At 40.0% G+C, this 18,748-nt stretch overlaps 1 protein-coding gene and 1 pseudogene across 5 annotated transcripts in view; one reads left to right on the plus strand and one right to left on the minus strand.

The window, feature by feature from the left end:
• The window catches only part of SETDB1 (SET domain, bifurcated 1), a 25,296-nt gene extending 24,940 nt beyond the window's left edge, over positions 1–356 (minus strand). For 3 of the 5 annotated variants that reach the window (XM_014540668.1, XM_014540669.1, XM_014540665.1), the window contains exon 1: positions 99–269. The gene's annotated coding sequence lies outside the window, so the exon portion shown is untranslated. The other 2 variants (XM_014540667.1, XM_014540666.1) reach the window with 2 other exon arrangements.
• An 8,608-nt stretch (positions 357–8,964) lies between these two features.
• Positions 8,965–10,192, plus strand: LOC106726304 (annotated as a pseudogene).
• Positions 10,193–18,748: the final 8,556 nt, after the last annotated feature.

Below are 18,748 nucleotides of genomic sequence, written 5' to 3' on the forward strand. Positions count from 1 at the left end.
ACCCCGCCCCCGCTCGCCTCAAGGGGAAAACTTCCCACCGTCGCTCGACCTCCTCCCACAAACAAATCATTTCGGACAAGCCCTTGGTCTCCAAATACCTGTTAATTTCCCACACCTCCCTACTTTCAGCTGCGACAGCTTTTTTTCACCAACCAGACCCCAGACTCACGACTCAGGGGTCGGCCTCTGTGGGAGAGAACGCAAAGGGAAAAGGGAATAGGGGGAGGGGAAGAAGCGTGATGGAGGGAAGGGGAAGCCTGAGAGACGCCCGGAAGCAAACCTCAGGTGCTGTTCCGGTTCCCAGGACGGTAGCCTGACAGGGTCAAACCCAAAACTGCAGGGTGCTCCTTGGAGGCTAGAAAAAAACACACAACTCAGGCAAGTACGCATGCGTCAAAGCAAGCCTTCCAGGGCCCTCGGGAGAAGCCATTGGCCGGGTAAAGTGGGCGTGGCCTGGAAATATTACAGAAGCTCCGCCTCTTCCCCCCACTCTCAACTAGGGGCAGCAATGCTAAGCTTATTTTGTAAAGACTCAGTTGGCAGACACTTAGGTTTAGTTTTTTTTTTCTCACTTTTACTTGAGTTTATTTAGTTACATAAGCCTTACAAATTGTAAGAAGTCGAGGAATAACAAGATGTAATAAGAAAAACATGATAATATTCTCCGCTCCCCCATCAGCACCCCTGCTCCTTCAAGGTAAAACAACTTAGTTTTCTAGGCTTGTACATACAAGGTCATGCATATGGATTTTTGGGGGGAGGGTGGGTTTGGACATCCCTCGAAGTCAATAAAAAGGGTAAAATTCGTCTTTTTGACAGTTGCATAATACTTCATAGTTTGGCTAAACCTTATTTGGAAATTTAGAACAGTTTCAGTTTTTAGCCACTACAATAGACATTAACATCCTTTTGAAGTAGTACTTTTATTTCTGTGGAAGAGATTTCTCAAAATGGAATCTTGGGGGGGGGGGGGGGGTATTTTTTTTTTTCATTTTAATAGAATCTACTGTCAAGTTATTTTTCAAAAAAGTTGAAACAATTTTTACTCCCACTAGAAAATCTCTGGAAGTATTTATTTTCCCACACCTTTATTAGGACTGGATGTTAACTATTTAACTTGAAAGAATTTAATGTGTTAAAATAGTATCAGGATAGACTAGGTTATATTGTGGCAACAACTACAAAAGCTTAAAACAAAACAAAACAAAATGTATAATTCTTGTTCATACCGCATAATCATCTCTAAAGAGTTGGCAGTGGATCTCACGATAGCTACTCAGGAACCCAGGCTAATGAGTAATCATGCCAGAGGGAGAGAAAGCTAGAGGGTCTCACAATGGCAATTAAAGTGACTCAGGACACTTTCAGTTACAACTCATTAGCCTGAATGAGTCATAAGGCCCTGCCCAGCCACAAGGGGCCAGGAAGACAAGGAGGGAGAATCAGGGTATTTAATGAATCAGCACTATTGACTACCATAGTATTTCATTATTGCTTTAATTTGTTCAGCAGTCTTTACTAGTACACTAAGTGCGCCTGACTTCATTAAAAAAATATATACCACCACCTGCTATGTAAGACTGGAAACAGGGACCAAGCAGCCAGGATTATCAAAGTCCTTGAAATTCTCTCCCGCTGGCCACACTTTCATCTGTGCTCATTTCACTTATCCACCAGTTTCCTAGGACTATTCTAAGTGCCTATTTCCAATTGTTATGACATCTGGAATTGAAGTACAGCGAAGCGAGGGCTCCTCTAGATATTTGAAATTCAGCATCTTCAAAATGCATTTCATCATGGTATTATCTTCTGAGTTAAAAATTTGGGACATAAAATACCTATAAAACACACATTTACACACAAAATATTTGAGTATTTACTATATACCAGGCACTGTTCTAAGCACTTTATAGTTATTATTTAATTCTCACAATAATCCTATGAGGTAGGAACTATTATCATCTCTTACTGGATGAGAAAACTGAGGCACAGAATTAAATTTCCCAAAGCCATAGAGCTAAAAGGTTTCAGAGCCAGGCAGTTAATCCTCACCTGAGAATATTTTTTCCATGGAGGTAGTGGAAGGGCGGTGGGGGGTGGGGCGAAGAGAGAGAGAGAGAGAGAGAGAGAGAGAGAGAAAGAGAAAGAGAAACATCTATGTGAGAGAGACACATCTATTGATTGCCTCCCACACGTGCCCAGACAGGGGCCAGGGACAAACCTGTGACCGAGTTATTGCCTTTTCACTTGTAAGTTATCTGTGCATAGTCCTGTCTCCTCTGTTGGGTTGTGATTAACTCAAGGCTGAGGTCCTGTCTTAACCACCTTTTTCCCCCTGGCACCTGACATATTGCCCTGTACATGTGGTGCTCTGTAATGTGTGATAATAAAGGGAAATCTTTGCTCTGCCCTGATTATGTTTCTATTAGTTACTTTCAGCTCCCTGATGTGTGTGTGGGTGGGTGGTTTGGGGGTGGAAATGGGGAATGTTGAAGAGAAACAGGAGCTCTTTGGGGCATCATATTACAGTCTGATTTCTTCATTGTCCTGAGAAGGCTGAAGTGATCAGACTGGCAGAAATCAGCAGTGGGACTCAGGAAGTGTCTTCTAAGACCTTACTACTCAACGTGCAATCAGGGAACTTGTTAAAGATTCTAAATCTCTCTCTGGGCCACTAAGTGTGTACTGAGTAAGAATCTGATCTTTAATAAGACCTCCAGGTAATTCATTTGCTCGCTGTAGGAAAAGCAGGTTTGAGCTGTGTAATCCTGTCTGGGACAGGGCCTTGATATTTAGGGAGCCAAGCTCTGGCTTTGTTTTTGTTAGGTTCTGAAGACTATATACCAGGCACTGTTATAATAGGGCCAGAGATTCAGGCCCTATTATAAATGGCTCACATTATTTAAAATTGAAAAATTCTGAAGGTAGACAGTTTATTGCCAGTTTAATAATATCGTATAATATAATAAATAACTGATACACCATTTGGAATACTCATGTTGGGTGTGCTCAGCACATTCATTTCTATAATACACTGTGATACATTAAAAAATCACAACCACATGCTACTTAATACTTGAACATGAGATGTTATAGCACAGGGCCAAACCCTTGGAATGCCAAATGATCCTTTCCCTGCAGACAGACTTAAGGGAAATTAGATAATAAACTAAAGGTTGCTGAGTGACCTCAGAATCAAAACAAAAGAAGACAGGGATTAAAAACCTCAAAAGGTTCCAGACATTAGGAAAATAATGTAAAGGAGCAAAATGGGTTGAGTGAGAACTGTGGCTACCTGGGAAATATATATCTCACCTACACGAAGCAGTTGCTGGTTAGCTCCATCTAATTTTTGTCCTGTGTGATGGTTACAATGTTGCCAGATCTACAATTTTCCAAGTAAACTTAAAAATCTGTATTTTTATATGAAAATTTCTGAGTTCTGAATGTTGAAAACTAATTTAAAAATTTTGTAAATTTTGCAATACTTTCTTTTATTTTAAAAAATATTTTTATTGATTTCAGAGAGGAAGGGAGAGGGAAAGATAGAAACATGAATGATGAGTGAGAATCATCGCTTGGCTGCCTCCCACAAGCCCTCTCTGGGGATCAAGCCTGAAACCCGGGTATGTGCCCAGATCGGGAGTTGAACCGTGACCTCCTGGTTCATGGGTTGACGCTCAAGGTACAATCCCAAGTGATACCCACTGAACCACACAGGCCCTGCAATACTCTTTAAATCAGCAATTCAACTTCTAGGAATTAAACTACATACCTTTGAAATTGTATACTTTGAATATATATACCTTTGAAATGACATAAATGCTAAATTATCTTCTGCAACATTTTTTTTAAAACAGCAAAATATTCAGAAACAATGTAAATTTTTATCAGCAGGGGTTGGTTAAAGAAATTATAGCACACCAAACAACAGAATACTCTTCAGCTGTATTTATTTTATTTTATTTATTGATTTTGGGAGAGAGAGATACTGATTTGTTGTTCCACTTACTTATGCATTCATTGGTTAATTTTTGTATGAGCCCTGACTAGGGTTGAAACCCACAACCTTGGTGTAGCAGGATGGTGCTCTAACCAACTGAGCTACCCGACCAGGGCCTTTCCACTGTGTTTCTTTTTAAAAAAAGCCTAAGAAAGCTTGCCCTGACCAGGTGGCTCAGTTAGTTGGAGCTTCGTCCTGTACACCAAAAGGTTGTGGGTTCGATCCTCAGTCATAGTGTGTTCAGGAGGCAACCAACTGATCCATGTTTCTCTCTCTCTCCCTTCCTTTCTCTCTCTTAAAATCAATAAACATATCATCAGCTGAGGATTTTTTTTAAAAGCTAAGGAAGCTCTTTGTGCATTGATATGGCATGATGTTCAAGACATTAAATGAGAAAAGTAGGTGCAGAACATTTATATAACACCCTATTGTTTGTATAAATTATGGCAGAAATATTTTTTTTTCTTACATATACATAAAATATCACTGGAAGGAGACAAGAAATTAACACTGTTCGTTCCCGGGTTTCGGCACCCCCCCCCGCCCCCCAAAAAAGAAATTAACACTGGCTCTCACTGAAGAGGGAAAATGGAGGGTGGGGGCAAGAGTTGGAGTGAGGGTTTCCTTACATATACATAAATTATCCCTGGAAGGAGACAAGAAATTAACACTGTCTCTCACTGAAGAGGGCAAATGGAGGGTGGGGGCAAGAGTTGGAGTGAGGGTTTCCACTGCACACCATTTTATACTTTTTGAGTTCTGAAACATGAAATCATGTATCGTATTCACACATATTACATTAAAAAGAAAAAGTCTGGAAAGACACACACATATGCAAAAACAAATGATCATAACAGCAATTACCTCTGGAAGGAAGGATTGGGAAACAAGGCAGTGTCTAGGAATTTTTTGCATATTTGTCATCATCAGCATCATGTGTTGTATATTAGTTTCCTGTGATGACCATAACTTATTCCTACAAACTAGGTAGCTATAAGAAACAGAAATTTATTCTCTCAAGGTGTTGACAGGGTTGTACTCCTTCCAAAGGGCTCTGGGGAGAATCCTTCCTTGCCTCTTCCAGTCGTGGTGGCTCCAGGGACGGGTTCTTTAGCCGTGGTTGAATGACTCCAATCTCTGTCTCCATCTTCACATGGTCTTTTCCTCCGTCTTCCTGTGTCTTCTTCTCTTCTGTCTTTTATAAAGGCACTTGTTATTGGATTTAGGGCTCACCTGGATAATCCAGGATGAGTTTATCTTGAGATCCTTAATTATATCTGCAAAGACCCTTTTTCCATATAAGGTCACATTCATAGGTTTCAGGGGTGAGGACATAGACATCTTTTTGAGGGTCTCTTTTCAACCCACCAAATGTTATTTTATAGATGAGGAAATTTGAGCTGAGAGAGATTAAGGAATTCAACCAAGGCAAATTAGTGCACTTCCGCCATAGGGCTTTGCCCACTTGGTAAGGGCCACAGATTTTATAAAACCTCACACACTAAAAAGGTCCTGTTAGACTCTTATCATAGGTTCCTGCTGGCCTTACATTTGTATAATAAAGGGACTTCCTAGGACCACCTCTAGGAGGGCTTCTAGTTTTAGGTGCACCTTACCAAGCATCATGATATTTTATTACATCATAAAATTATGGCCAACTATCTTATCGTAAGGACATTAGATACTGGAGAATTGAAACCCATGACCTTATTATTTATTTATTTACTATATTCCCTATGCTGTATTTCACATCCTATGACTGTTTTCTAACTACAGATTGGTACTTCTTAAGCCCTTCACTTTTTCACCCAGGCCACCAATCCCACCTCACCTCTGGTAACTGTCATTTTGTTTTCTGCATTTATAAATCTGTTTGTTTTGTTTCTTCATTAATTTTGTTCTTTAGATTCCACATGTAAGTGAAATCAGAGGGTATTTGTCTTTTATTTCACTTAGCATAATGCCCTTTAGGTCCATCCGTGATGCCGAAAATGATAAGATTTCATTTTTTTTATGGCTTAGTAATATTCCATTGTATATATGTACCACCACTTTTTTACCCACTTGCCTATTGATGGATAACTGGTGTTGCTTCCATATCTTGGCTATTATTAATAATGCTGCAATGAACATAGGGGTGCATATCTCTTTTTAAATTAGTGTTGTGGGTTTCTTCAGATAAATACCTAGAAGTGGAGTTGCTGGGTTATAAGATAGCTCCATTTTTTAATTTTTTGAGGACCCTCCTTACTATTTTCCATAGTGGCTGCACCAATCTGCAATCCCACAAACAATGCACATCTTCACCAATACTTGTTTGTTGATTTATTGGTGATATTTATTCTGACAGGTGTGAGGTGATAGCTCATGGTTTTATTTTTTTAAAATATATTTTTATTGATTTCAGAGAGGAAGGGAGAGGGAGAGAGAGATAGAAATATCAATGATGAGAGGGAATCATTGATTGGCTGCCTCCTGCATGCCCCACACTGGGGATGGAGCCCACAACCTGGGTATGTTCCCTGACTGGAATCGAACTGTGATCTCCTGGTTCATAGGTCGAAGCTCAACCACTGAGCCGCACCTGCTGAGCGATATCTCATGGTTTTAATTTGCATTTCCCTGTTGGTTAATGACCTTGAGCATCTTTTAATATGTCTGTTGGCCATCTGTATGTCCTCTTCAGATAGGTGTATATTCAGGTCCTCTGCCCATTTTTAACTGGATATTTTTGGGGTGTTGATTTCTTTGTAAAATTTGGATAATAATCCCTTATTGATTTATCATTGCCACCCATTGCCTTATTTTAATGAATGAGTTCAACCTCTGTCCCACTTTTGTAACCATTTCCCTGAACAGGAACAATGCAAACTGGCTTGTGTTTCATCCTTTTTATTATTCCTAATTCACACTCCTGTGCCTATTGTGGAATGCAGGAGTGAGAGGACTGAGACACAGGGAGGCAAAATAATATAAAATCTGGATCACAGTAGTCTGTATAAAAGATTTCATATCTCCTGCGAGTCTACCAGGCTTTTTCATAATTCAGCTCAGAGATGGTTCTCATGTGAACTGGCCTCATAGGGATTCTTCACCAACTTGACACATCGAACAATCATCACTATTAGGAAAAGAAACAGAAGAACAACAAAGGCAATGGCAAAGCCTTTGTCTACATCAATAGTGCTGGACAGGCTTGAATCATCCATGGGAACACACCTGTCCGCTGTAGCTACCTCCTCAGGTATATCTTCAGACTTGTCATATTCCTAAACAAGAGAGTATAAAACAAGTTTATTGGTTTGTATGTGTATGTATGTATTTTCTCAACAGCACTGGTTTGGCTCAGTGGATAGAGCCTGTGGACTGAAGGGTCCCGGGTTTGATTCTAGTCAGGGGTCCCGGGTTTGATTCTAGTCAAGGGCACATGTCCGGGTTGTGGGCTTGATCCCCAGTAGGGGGCGTGCAGGAGGCAGCCAATCAATGATTCTCTCTCATCATTGATGTTTCTATCTCTCTCCTTTCCCTTCCTCTCTGAAAGCAATAAAAATATGTGTTTTTTTTAAAAAGAGAGAGAGAGAGAAATAGCAAAAAAAAGTCAGCAAGATTTATTGAAGAAGTGCTTATGAAATGGATAAAGTTAGTATAGGTGATGTTCAAGATATGCACACATGTAAAAGCATAAAATATCTGCAGAATTTCTCCAAAGCAAAACATGAGCAAATATGTATAACTCAGAAATCAATGGGGGCTCCCTGCCCTGCAAGATCCAGGAAAAACTGTCTTAAACATCCCAATTCTGTGTTAAGTCCAAATTTTTCTCTAAGATTTTTTTTTTTCAAATTCTAAGAGTACTTATTGTAACTGATTTGTTGTGGAATCTAGAGATTGGCTGTATGACATTGTACCTATAGTCAATGATAATATATTGTACACTTAGAAATTCAAGAGAGTAGATCCCATGTTAAATGTTCTTACCATAATAAAATACAATTTATAAAGAAGAAAGGAAGAAAGAGGTTGGCCAAAGCAGCCTATGGCAACAGAGAAAATGACAGAATTGACATTGAATTGATCACAGAGGATTTTTTTACTTGAGGCCCAGATATAGACCCCACAGATAGGGACCAGCCTGGTGCTAGGATGAAATTACCTTAATAGAATGTGACTGGACATGAACTTGGATTCAGCGTTGTAAATACTAGCCAGAGGAGGGACATTGACGCTGAGGGATCTGAAGTTATATAACCCTAATGAGGGAACTTCTGAAGGAACCATGAAAAACACATCTTGAGAGAAAGAGCCCTGAATATCATTCAAGCCAAGAGAGAGAAAATGCCAAGAGATTTGCTTTGAAAAATGGCTTAATGGGTCATTTGTGCAGTGCTCTTTCAGAGCAGGGCACGTGCATTATTGTGTTCCACATTTCAGTGGCTTCTCACTCCCTACATCTGTTAATATCCTTTTGGACCTACTTCCAAAATATCTCTCAAATCAATTTCTTTTTCTTTATTTATTTTAAAAATACATTTTTATTTATTTCATAAAGGAAGAAGGAGAAAGAAATAGAAACATCAATGATGAGAGAGAATCATGGATTGGCTGCCTCCTGCATGTCCCACACTGGGGATTGAGCCCACAACCCAGGCATGTGCCCTGATCAGGAACTGAACCCTGACCTCCTGGTTCATAGGTCTATGCTCAACCGCTAGCTGGGCCAATTGCCTTTTCTTTATGCCTTCGGTCAGCACTGTACTCTAGGCCATCAAATGCTAGACTTCTGCAAACACTCTCTGATTTCCTGAAAACACGTTTAATCCCTCCAAACCACAAAGCAATCTTTATTTATTATTATTATGTCTAATCCTCACCCAAGGAGTGAGGATATATTTTTCATTGATTTTTAGAGCGAGTAGAAGGGAGGGGGGAGAGGGAAGAGAGAAAGCGAAGGGAGAGAGAGGGCTGAGTCTTGGGGTACTGGCAGAGCTGTGGCTTGAATTTCCAGAGTTTGAGGTGGTGGGACCCATCATTCTGGCCAGGGTGCTTTTGGAAATAAGTGTTGTGGGGGCCACATGTTTGCACCAACCAAAACCTGGCGCCATTGGCACCAAAGAGTGAACACAACACAGCAGCGATAGGCCATCTGCTCAGCCCTGGCTGCCTCGGCCTTCCCGCCACTGGTCGTGTCTAAAGGTCATCATATTGAGGAAGTTCCTGAACTTCCTTGGGTGGCTGAAGATAAAGTTGAAGGTTATGAGAAAACCAAGGAGGCTGTTTTGCTTCTTAAGAAACTTAAGACCTAGAATGATATATAAAAAAAGTCTATGCCTCTCAGCGAATGAGAGCTGGAGGGAAAAATGAGAAACCGTCATTGTATCCAGCGCAGGGGATCTTGCATCATCTATAATCAGGCAACGGTGTCATTAAAGCCTCCAGAAACATCCCTGGAATTACTCTGCTTAATGTAAGCAAACCGAACATTTTGAAACTTGCTCCTTGTAGGCATGTGGGCTGTTTCTGCATTTGGACTGAAAATGCTTTCCGCAAGTTAGAAGATCTGTATGGCACCTGGCGTAAAGCTGCCCCCTCAATAGTAACTACAACCTTCCCGTGCACCAGATGCTCAATACAGACCTTAGCAGAATGTTTAAAAGCCCAGAGGTCCAAAGAGCCCTCCAGGCACCACGCAAAAACGATTCATCGCAGAGTCCTGAAGAAGAATCCACTGAGAAACCTGAGAATCATGTTGAAGCTAAACCCGTATGCAAAGACCATGCACTGGAACAGACCAAGAACCACAAGCTCTGGGTAGATAAAGCAGCAGCAGCAGCGCTAGAAGCCAAATCAGATGAGAAGAGGGTTCCAGGCAAGAAGCCTGTGGTAGGGAAGAAAGGAAAGACGGCTATTGGTGTTAAGAAGCAGAAGAAGCCTTTGGTGGGGAAAAAGGGCTGCTGCTTCCAAGAAACCGGCAGCTGGGAAGAAGCCCACAGAAAAGAAACCCACACAGAAGAAAAGCAGCCTGCGGCATAAACGAAATTTGTTTATTCTATAAAGGTCAAATCACTTTGGACAGCTAATTTTGAATAAAAACATGATCAAAGGTAGTGAAGGGGGGAAAAAAAGAAGAAGAAAGAAAAGAGTGTCAGCAGATTGGGAAAGAAAATCCAGATGTTAGTGGATTAAACAGGAAAGGGCAGTGAGAAAATGAAGACACTAAGATTTTTAAATCATTTACGAGAAGTTCAACTAGGAAAGAAATAAGTAGAAAAGCAGCTAAATGTTCAATACAGAATCAAGTGAGAGATTCCTTTTCAAAGGCAGAATAGAAATGTATCGGGGAGGATGTGTTTGGGTGCAAGTGACAGAAAAATCCACTTAAGTGAGATCAAATAATACATTAAATAATCTGTTAACTTGTAAGGGTGAAGTTCAGAGTAAGGCTAACTTTAGGTGTGGTTGCATCTGCAGATTCAATCTGTTATCAGGGTTCTGCCTTATAAGTTTATGATTTTTCTCAACCCCACCTTTCTTCTATGTTGATTGCACACACAGGCTTCCTAGCGGTAGCAAGAATGGCTCCAGCAAATCCAGACCCCATGCAGTCCCTCTTCATGTTATCCCCTCCTCCCCAATTCCAGAGGGAGAAAGAACACTTTCACATCAGTCAGGATTCTTGTTTGCAAGCAACAGAAACAGTCTCCCTTACTTAAGCAGAAAACACATTAAAAAAAAAAACAAATATATATATATATATTATTGTTTTTTCTACAGAGAGGAAGGAAGAGGGATAGAGAGTCAGAAACATCGATGAGAGAGAAACATCGATCAGCTGTCTCCTGCACACTCCCTACTGGGTATGTGCCCGCAACCAAGGTACATGCCCTTGACAAGAATCGAACCTGGGACTCTTGAGTCTGCAGGCCGACGCTCTAGCCACTGAGCCAAACCGGCGAGGGCGCAGAAAACACATTTATTATAAGGAGATCAGGTAGCTTCCAGAATCAAGAAGGAGTACTGGTCTTATAGAACAGGCAGAAACCAAGAGAGGCCAGGCATTGGGAACCACAGCTGAAGGCAGCACAGGAAAAGTCTGGTTAGGGCACTGCTGGCACTGGGCACTACCAGCGTCGACTCTGCTATTGCTGAGCACTGCTGCTACTGTCACTGGATACTGCTGCCTCTGTCATGCCCGAATTGTAAATTGTGTCATCTCTGTGTCACTCAGCATTCCGGTTCCCGGCTGGAGCATCCAACTGTTCAAGGCTGAGTCACGCATCAGCACCTTAGCCACCATGGGATAAAAGAGGGAATATTTGGTTCCCCTAAACTTCTGTAGTGGGAATGAGGTTCTGTCTCTTACAGACTTGCATAAAGGAAGATTCCCCTCAAATAGGAAGGGGTTTTGGGTGTTGGGCAGACAAAAAATGACATCTGTTTTTTTGGTCTTGGCTGCCATATGCTGTTTATAAAAAACTCACCTAAAATGTAAAGGCATGGAAAGATTTAATGGAAAAGGTATTTTAAAAAGTATACTAGGTAAATACTAACCAAAAGGAAACTGAGATGCTATAGTAATATCAGACAAAATAGACTTTAAGACAAAAAGCATTATTAGGGATAGAGAGGATTAATAGATTATAACAAAGGATAAATAAAATTCAGAGGGAAGATGTAGCAGTTCTAAATTGTATGCACTTAGGGGAATGGGGGGGGTAAGAGGGGATAAAGGGGGACAAATGGTGACAAAAGAAGACTTGACTTTGGGTGGTGAACACACAATACAATGTACAGGTGATGTATTATAGAATTGTACACCTGAAACCTATGTAATCTTATTAACCCATGTTACCCCAATAAATTCAATAAACATTTAAAAAAGTATAAAAAAAGAAAAGAATAATAATCTAAAAATCAATAAATTAAGCTTCCACTGAGGAAAACTGGAAAAAAGAAGAGCAAATCAAATTAAAAGTAAACAGACCACATTTGGCAGACAAAGGTGGAGCTCTTTGATCCCTCAAAGAAGGGGATAAATTATCAGGGTAAGTTGTGCTTTTAACAGACTAGAATATATGGATTGTAAGTTCCAGTGTGAAATTCAAAGGAAATATTACACAAAAATGTTAAAAAATGATTGGTACAATAATCTGCAGATTCAGAAGCCAACCAGAATTTAACTGTGAGCATCTGGAGTATATATGAAATGATGAAAAATACTGGGAGTTTTTCCCCAAGATTCTTATACAGTTTAGCTTTATTTTCATAATTACTTTAAAAAATGTTCATTTGGTGCTAAAAAAACAGCCAAACAAACAAACAAATAAACAAAACCTAAATTGTATATACCTAATAAAACAGCCTTAAAATAAATAAGGAAACAATAGGACTATAGGGAGAAATTGGTAAAAAAACAACATTAAAGTGGATAGTCAACACATTGGTAAAATAGGCAAAAATCAATGAAGATATAAAATATTAGAATAATACAATTAACAAGCTTGGATTATTGAACACCTGTAGAACCCTGATCCAACACTTAGCAAATCCATACTTTTTCATGTATTGTTTAGTTTAAATTGGATTTTTGTTTATTATTATTTTTTTGGTCATCTGAAACTAAAAGTATTCTAATTTCATGGCATTAAATCCCTTTTTACTTAAAATAGTGAGAATGGTTTCTGTTTTCTGCAAATAAACCAATGAATACAAATACCAAGTTGAGTTTATCTCAGGAGTGCAGTGTAGTTTACATTGGAAAATTTGTAAATGACATATATATGTATGTATACACAGATTAAAAGAGAAAAAAACATGTGAACACCTCAATGGTGGCAGAAAAAGCATATGATAAAATTGAATACTAATATACAACACCCATGTTAATATTCTTGGCAAAATTAAGATAGAAAGAAACAACTGTAACTTGATAAAGGGTATCAACCAAAAATGTATAGCCAACATCCCACCTAATGCTTAAAACTTGAAAGATAAAGAAAAAATAGGCATAAGGATTTAAAAAGAAGAAACAAAAATGTTAGTTTTTCACAGATATTATTGCCTATAGAGCAATCTACAGAAAATATGAGAAATAAGCAGAGTTTAGCAAGGTGTCTGGATAACACATACAAGACAATTGCATTTCTAAATGCCAAAAACAAACAAGAAAATGTAATTTTTAAAAAGGCATTATTGGCCCTGACCAGGTTGCTCAGTTGATTAGAGCATTGGCCTTATATGCCAAGGTTGCAGGTTCCATCTCCCATCAGGGCACATACAAGAATCAACCAATAAATGCATAAAGAAGTAAAACAAGTCAATGTTTCCCTCTCTCCCTTCCTTTCTTTCTCTAAATGTCACTAAATAAAAATTTTTAAAAAGGCATTTTTTACAATAGTACAAAAATATAGAGGGTATTTGAAAATATAGATATAGAGAACAAACCAATGGTTGCCAAAGGGGAGGAGGTGGGAGAATGGGAATTAAAAAAAAAAAACACCCAGTAGGGCACATAATTATCTTTTTAAAAATTAAAAAAAAAATGCATATGGTATCCTAGATCATATACAAAAGTTTGGACATATTTTCATCTTTGCTTCCAAAATCCTTCTTGATGTATTTTTATGGGCTTTTAGCCACAGTAATCTATTAGCCAAAGTCTTCATTAGAATGGTCCACACTAACTCACTGAAACCTGATATAATGGAGCTTATTATCCTATAATTATAATTTGTATTACAATGCCTAGTTTCCCTAATTCATTAGTTTTTACTCATCTTCCCCCAAATGAGTTTTCAGGGCTATGCAAACCCTACACACATGAGGAATAGGTGATATATCACTTCTGTGGAATGAACTGAGGAATTCTGGGAGAGTACTTATAAAAAAATTTTTAAACAACAACAACAAAACCCACAGTTGTTGCAGTGAGTTGGACTCTAGGCTTTCCAACTCTGCTTAAGCTACATTTATTTTTTCCCCATATGTGAGTGTCTAATTCATCTTCCCCAGTGCAGATCCCTGCTAAGCTCCCTGCAGCTTCTTCCATCAAACTAATGTCCAGACTTCCAGGATATCCTGCCTCCTGAAGGTAGGGGGATAGGCAGGGCTTATCTACATAAATAGAATTTAAGTTGTTTTAAAACAGAGGTAGTTGGAAATCAAACCAATGCTGATAGCTATCAGTTGTCCTGAGATAAGAGAAGTCCTTTAATTTCCAGGATGAAAAAATGTTTTTGATTGCTAAAACTGTGAGGAAAAATAATTCCTGTGAGAAACTAGAAAAATGAAATATATCAAATTAAACTTTTCATTATTGCATAATCAGAAATTGGTATCATCATTGCCATACACACTGTGGGATACCAGTACTCATTGGCCCCAGAGATCAGTTTGTGTGTATGTGGGGGTGGGGTGGGGTTTCTCTGTCAAAGAGAGAGCAAATTAGAAACTCCTGCTTGTCCATGCAATTCTTTTCTTTTCTTTCTTTTTTTTTGATATGTTTTTATTGATTCCAGAGAGGCAGGGAGAGGGAGAGAGGGATAGTAACATCAATGATGAAAGAGAATCATTGATCGGCTGCTTCCTGCCCGCCCCCTACTGGGGATTGAGCCCGCAACCTGGGCATGTGCCCTTGACCGGAATTGAACCTGGGACACTTCAGTCTGCAGGCCGATGCTCTATCCATTGAGCCAAACCGGCTAGGGCATCCATGCGATTCTTGATTTTGGAAGGGTAAAGGGTATTCTTTCCAGATAAGTGAACCCCCAATAAGAACAATTTAATGGCAATCATGAAATGTAACATGGTGGTGAATAACATGGATTCTGGAGCCAGTTCCTCTGGATTTGGATCCTAGCTCTAGTAAAGCTTGGTGATCCTGAGCAAGTTACTTAACCTTTCTGAGTCTTGGTTTCCTCACCTATGAAATGAGGATCCTATATAATAAAAGCGTAACATGCAAATCAACCAGACAGAGGAACGACTGGTCGCTATGATGCGCACTGACCACTAGGGAGCAGACCCTCAGCGCAGGAGCTGTCCCCAGCCTGCAGGTCCCGATCGCCTGATCAGGGCCTGCCGGCCAACCTCTCGGTCCCTCCCCCCGGCTGGCAGGCTCCAATCGCCAGATGAGGAATGGGGAACTGGGGGTGGGTGGCAGCGGATGCCGGCAGTGCCAGACCAAGGCAGGTGCCACACACAGAGGGCAACTGGCAGCGGCGGCGGGGGGCGGGGCCAGCTGCAGGCAGCTGGGGAAGATAGGCCCTGATCACAGGCCAGGCCTAGGAACCCTACCCATGCACGAAGTTTGTGCACCGGGCCTCTAGTAATATCTAAGAATCCTATGAGGTAGATGTTGACATTAAATAAATAAATGCATGTAGAACACATAGAACAGTGCCTGGCATATATCATCTGCTATGCACGTGTTTGCTATTATCATCCTCTTAGGTTTACTATGTTCCTCATTTTTTTCACCTTTTCTCTTGCTACGGAGTGTCTGAAAGTTAATGCCATTCGAATTTTTTATTCAGTGGAGCACACTCTTCATATGTCACAGTTGTGCAGTATTGAAAGTATCTGACATCAACAGCAAAGAGAAGCTAAGATGGTCTGGAGCCCTTGGTAGTGCCCAATACAGCATATAAGACCCATGCAAACTCAAGGTTATTCATCTAGATATACTTTTATTGCTTGAGATAAGAGCATAACGAGCCCTGAGAGCCAGCGTTTACAAATCTGCAGCTAAGTCAGCTCTTCTTTTACCTAACACTTCCCAGAAAGAATTGATCACTTCTTCCTTTTCTTGTGTTCTCGTCCCAAATAACTTTTTCTCCATCTGTAATATCTTATGTTTCTTAAAACAAAAAACTTTAAACAAAGACCCAGCTTTTCTCTCTTGGCCATAACTTTAGTGTGAAGGGAGAGATGATGATCAAGAAATACAATAATGAAGCTTTCTTATTATAATCTTCAAATCAAAGACATCCTCTGGCTAATAGGACCAATAGAAGCCCTCCCACCCCCCTCACTTGCCTCAAAACAAGACTATGCTTAAGATATACCCTCTCAAATGGAAGTTTCACTTTTCGCCCCACCCCCCCAAAAAATCTAAGAAAAAAAAAAAGTTCTTTATTTGTGTCAGGTATTTCCCTAGGATTTCCCAAGCTTATAGAAATGTACTGTTCAACCTAGAAGAATTGTTGGAATTGTTCCGATAAAACTATCACCAGGAAGGCACTACAGGTAGTTATTTACCTTTTGAGAGAATGACATTCAAGGCTGGCTGTCGCTAGAGCAGTCTCCTCCTACTCGAGTCCATCTCTTGGCAGCCTCTCCTCTCTTGTCAATCCCCTCCTACAGAAGGAGAGTGTTTGGTAGCTCTCTCCCTTCCCCACTCCCACACTCAGAGGCTTCATTAATAGTTCAACTAAAACAGGATCAAGTTTCAGACACTCCCACAGTGAGTGAGAAAATGATCCCGCTTGATTAAATTGGAGCCCAGATCAGTAGAAGAATATTTCCACAGCTCTGCCAGGGCTGGGGCAGCCAAGGTTAATGGCGCCAATGATACCTTCTAAGTAGGATCACATGAGTGGGAGAAGATGGGTTCCTAGCCAGCTATTTGGTCTATTCAGTCATTCTCCGGATTGGCAGCATGACATGGAAAATTGTTAGAAATGCACATTCTTGGGCCCTCATCCCAACCTTAATGAATCAGAAACTTTGGACAGGTTGGCATCGGTGTTTTAACCAATTCTTCCAAGTGATTGTGCTGTATGCTCAAGTTTGAGAACTACTTGTCAACAAGATCAGTGAAGCTCTAAAATGTCTCCTTTTCCTCAAAAAGTATTTACTTAGGACATCTGGATCAGAAAAGTCAAAACGATTTCATTTAGCTTTAGTTATTATACATGTTCATATATACCTTGGATGCAAAATTTACTACTGATTCCTCTAAGGTTTTATTTGGTTCATTATAAAAACTTCTATAGGATCTCTGTGTGTGTGTGTGTGTGTTCTGTGTGTGTTCTGTGTGTGTGTGTGTGTGTGTGTGCGCGCGTGCTCTCATACAGAATACTTATGGAGGGACACACTGCAGGGCTTCTAGATGAGGAATGGGTGGCTTATATTGTACCATGTGTATATTATCTACTCAGAATTTCTTTTTTCAAGTAGATAAATTTTCGAAATATCACACCTTAAAAAATAACACTCCTGAAAGATGTGCTATATTTAATAAATATTTACTGAATGTCTATCATGTGTCAATCGCTGTGCTAGATGCTGAGGACAGAATGGAGAATAAAGTACAGTCCCTTTGGCTTCTAATGCCCTGCTCTTTCCAGGTTGCCTCTCCCTTCTTCCATAATCTGAAACAAGTATTGTTGAGGCATCCTTTGTGTCCTTTTTCTTATTTCCTTTAACTTTGGTGCTGTCATTCTCTGCAACTACTAGTCTCTTGCAATTAATTGATGCACAGTTTAGATCTCCTGGGCAGATGTCCTATGATTTTATATGATTAATAAGCATTTTTACTTGGCTGTCCCACCAAACAGTCCACCAACTGAGCAAATCTGAACTTCTAGTTAGCACCCTGTTATTGATACCATCCAGAAGCCTTCTTGGATATCGCAGCTTTCTTTTACTCCATACACAGTTACATAGAAGGCCTTGTTGGTATTGTCACAATAGCATTTATGGCAATCATTTCCTTTTCAGTATCTAGTCCTTGAAATTCCTCCTCTGAATTTTTGCAGTAGCTATTTACCCAAGTGGATTTCCTGCTTCTAGTCTCTCATCTTCCCAAAATAACCTGGATCAGTGTACTTTAAAATTTTAACTGCCAGGAGTAGGGTTTCCAGATAAAAGATAAATAATTTTTTTAGTATAAATATGTCCTATGCAATATTTAGAACATACTTTTACAAAAAATTATTTGTTGTTTGAAATTCAAATTGGCCAATCTGTATTTTTAAAAATACATATTTTTATTGATTTCAGAGAGGAAGAGAGAGGGAGAGAGATAGAAGCATCAAGGATGAGAGAGAATCAGTGATCAGCTACCTCCTGCACGCCCCACATTGGGGATCTAGCCTGCAACCCGCTTTGCAGCTGTTTAATTATGGAAATAATACAGTAATAGAATCGACCTCACGGTTTTGTTGTGAGGGTTAAGTGAGTAAATACATATAAAGCAGTTTTAGTCAGTGTCTGGCCCGAAGAACTCAATGCTTCCTATTATTAGAAAATAAATCTGTGCAGTCCTTATTTTATCACTTCCCTACTAAACACCCGTCACTATATCCCCATCTTTGACCAAAGAAAGTTATCTCCAATCAGTCAAAATACCTTCTTGCCTTCTATTTCTGACTGTCGGTATCTCCCTTACTAGACGGTGAGCGCCCAGATCCTCCTGCCCTACCAGTACCATAGCAGACATCTAACAATTAGTTACTGAACTTTTTTTCACCAGGGACAAATGTCCTTAAAAAAAGGAAAAACTATAGAAAGTATTACAGATCACCATATGAAGTTTAAGCATTAGAGCACCTAACGCGGCTTTTACAAAACCAATCGTCTGCAGAGTGGCCAACGGGGCGAATCCACTACCAAGCGAAGCATTTTAGCAAAATTGTTTTTCACTGACGTTTCTCATCACTGACCTCTGACGCCCAAGAGGTGGGATTAGGCAGACAGCTGACTCCTTCCTCGCCCTCCCTCCGCCACTGGACCGGCCGGTTCAGT

The sequence above is a fragment of the Myotis brandtii genome, unplaced genomic scaffold, assembly GCF_000412655.1.
Source record: "Myotis brandtii unplaced genomic scaffold, ASM41265v1 scaffold250, whole genome shotgun sequence".
NCBI lineage: Eukaryota > Metazoa > Chordata > Mammalia > Chiroptera > Vespertilionidae > Myotis > Myotis brandtii.